General features: G+C 36.6%; 1 long non-coding RNA gene across 1 annotated transcript; it reads left to right on the top strand.

Annotated features, from left to right (window-relative positions):
• The first annotated feature begins 1,730 nt into the window (after window positions 1-1,730).
• LOC148739406 (uncharacterized) lies at window positions 1,731-3,005 on the top strand. Its single transcript, XR_015997376.1, has 2 exons — window positions 1,731-1,960; window positions 2,471-3,005. It is a non-coding gene; the product is annotated as an uncharacterized LOC148739406 (long non-coding RNA).
• The last annotated feature ends 446 nt before the right edge of the window (window positions 3,006-3,451 follow it).

Below are 3,451 nucleotides of genomic sequence, written 5' to 3'. Positions count from 1 at the left end.
TAACAGTTTATTTCGAGTGAAAATGATAATTAACTTTAGAAAACAGCTTTCTCCGTTCCCTCTAAAGTTTCGCCGAACACTGGCAAAGATAAAATATTTATTTCTACAAAAATTAAGCAGTTGTTGCGACCCTGAATTGTGCGATTTGAAACTGCCAAAATTGACAAGTTATTATTATGAAACATCATAATCGGTCTAATTTAGTTTTCAAGAACACGTCTTTGTAAGAATCAAGCATCTTGGAAAGTTAAATTTTCAACCCCTTCAAAATTTGCATGCAGTTAGTAACTGCATGCAAAACTTGGAGGGGGATTGAAAGTTTTCATTTCCCAAGATGCTTGATTCATACAGATACTTTTTCTTAAACGTCGTGTAAAGAGTTATCCCTCGAGTTCTCCAATAATGTAATGTTTAACTAAGGAACTCCACAATGTGTTAATAAAGGATCGCCAGGGGAAAAATTAATAAGAAAAGAATATCTTTGACGAGGGAATATTTCTAGCTTCAAAGAACCTGAAGCCTTACATTGCATTAGCTTTCCACAAAACTTCTCTCAATGTACAACAATACTCTTATAGTTGTTTTAATCAAGATAACGGAACATGGCAAAGCAATGCAGGATTGATTTATTGAAAACTAGGGCATTTTTTTATGCAACACGAGTGCAAAGTTGGAACACGAATGCAAATAGTGCACGGGTGCTATCAAAATTTTGTCGTCGGTGCTTCGGCCATTGAAACTTTGCTTAACAGTCTTTATATTCTTGTTTTGTTTTCTTATGCTAAGATCTATATAAATTTCAGAACAAAAAGCCTTTACTCGAAATTTGTAAGAAAACTCATTTAGCTTTCCTCTCGAGGTCCTTTTTGCAAGTCGAGAGAAGACGATTTTGCCTATCACCTGCTGGCCAGTCGCTTTGGCAATTCACTATAATGCGCCGGCGAGGCTACATCAAGGAAAGCATTCAATTGCGTTATGCTATTATAAAAATCAAATACTTACATACATATGCTTTTGAAGTCAAGTTGACTTGTTCTAATTTCCGACAATCAAGACTCGCATTTTTTGCTAAATGTGTTGCAGTGACCTTTTTAACCTTGTAAAGAATCATGGAAACGTTTGAATGAATCTGTCCTTTAATAGCATGTTGATAAAATGAACGATTCAATTGAGGCCTATAGCTACTGTATTTCTCTTTTATTCCAAGCTAAGACAGTGTAGGCTCGAGAATGATTCCCAGAAAGAATGTTCTGAACTCAGAGACCATTAGTTTTTCACAACACTACTTAGATTTTTTGTCCTCGCTAGTACTCATCAGCGATCTTCTGTTATTGTGTGTTACTATTCTCAAATTTGGACAACTGACTGTCCTTATGAGAGGACGCATATGGCTTTTACTATAAGTATCATCTCCCGCAGCGTAATTTCCCCGGGTCTGTTGAGAATGTGTGAAAACTTGTCAAACAGTTGGAGATCAACTTGTCATCACCAGTTATTGGGGTCCTGGTTAGTCTTGTAATGCGACTCCATAACCTTTCAAATTATAGAGATCAATTTATCATCGCCCGTGGATGGAGTCCTGGTAAATGTTATAAATGTCGTAATATTTTTCTATCCACCGCTATTCCTATGGGGTCATTTCTGACCCCATAAGAGTATAAAATTATCGAAAAATTGCGTAACTTCAGTTTGACGCCAAATTTGGCACACAGGAAGTAAACTGGCGGAATTGTAGGGAAGATGCTTAATTCAGCGCACATGACGAATTTTTTCCAAACCAAGTGTAAGTTGTGATCGATCGAGCGATGGCGCCTGCAGCGAAGAGACCGAGATCGCCGAATTACTCTGTTGAAGAAGCTTTAGAAATAATATTTACTGGAGCTGAAGATTATTTGGGAATGTCTCTTGACGAAGAAAGTGAAATTGACCGAGAACTGGATTACTAGAACGGAATTTTAAGGTAAGCAATATATATACTTTCGACATCGTGGTTATGCTGATTGAAAATCTGGTCTTCAAATGCGAGAAAATACTCTTCTGGTTGCCTTCGTACGTCTGATTTCTTGGCGGTTTTATGAGCGATTTTAGGTCAAGCGACGCTAAAATATTCGGGTAAGTGATTTATAAACTTTCGACCGCGTGGTGATGCTAATTGAAAATCTGGTCTTCAAATGCGATAAAATACTCCTCTGGTTGCCTTCATAGGTCTGATTTCTGGCCAGTTTCATAAAATGTATCCATAGATTCACATATGAGAGTGAAAAGCGGCTTTATGAGCGATTTTAGGTTAAGCGACGCTAAAATACTCGGGTGAGGATCGAGATGGTACTGATTTCATATGTCGCGTTGCCATAGAAATGCGATCGCGTCCCTGACTACGCAACGTTCATTATTGCCTCTTTCCTGTTTTATTTGGCAAAATATTGGATCCCAATTGCGAAAACGTTAATATTTATTGTGTTCCTTGTAGGAAGGAACAAGTTCAACAAGATCGAGGAGAATTTGAAACAGAAAAGAGGAGATGGATTTAGACAGTTCTGTGGATGTGCCTGAGGCTACTAGTGTGTTATTTTTATTCCACTCTGCCCGTTGATTATATGTTCTAAATATAGATTCATGTATATTCATTTTCGTAAATTTGTGGGTGGATGAGGCTCTCTTTGAAAATTCATTACTACTGTCAGTTTTTGTCTTTTTCTTTCAGATTTTCAGGTCATTTTGCTGATGAAATAAGCAATATTTTCTTTTTACATTTGTTAGGAAGATATTACAACCCAGTGGAGAAAATTTCCTTTTTCTTTGAAAGCGATGCAGAAATTATGCTTTTTCAGAATTTTGTACTGAAATCTTCTGGGATGAAATCTTACGATAATTTTTTTTCTGAAAACCCCATTTTACACACTTTCAATTGAGATAAAGTAATCTACATTCCTGTAAATACCTGCTGAGATATAAAATAAAACAAAGTATAGCTTACAATAAACTTGATTACAGCAGATGACTTACCATCGATCAAAATTGATAAAATAGTGAATAATAAAAACTATACTAGATTATCGATTGCATGTCAGTATGTGTCTCTTAAGATTTATACAAAAAAGTGCATGGTCACTGCAATTCCTTAGCTCCGCAGGAATCTTGTTAAAAGCTTCTGCAGCTTGATCTTGTAGAGTGCTCTTCTCAATTTTGTTGGCAAGTTCTAATTTTGTTGCAGTTAATGACCTAAGACTATATCTATTTACGACGTGTTGCTTGAGTTTTAGTGGAAAGTCCTCATTGTATAATGACTTGTGCGCTAGCTTAGCTATATTAAATTCAAAACGCTCTTTGATTTTGAGCCAACCTAGCTCTCTAACATCCTGGAGTCCAGCAAATTTAGTTAACTCAAAACCCGCACACGTGTTCTGTACTCTTTAAAGGTGTTTGGTCTGGTACTCTGGGAGAGGACTAA

The sequence above is a fragment of the Stylophora pistillata genome, chromosome 2, assembly GCF_964205215.1.
Source record: "Stylophora pistillata chromosome 2, jaStyPist1.2, whole genome shotgun sequence".
NCBI lineage: Eukaryota > Metazoa > Cnidaria > Anthozoa > Scleractinia > Pocilloporidae > Stylophora > Stylophora pistillata.
This window is presented reverse-complemented; position numbering and strand designations above follow the sequence as displayed.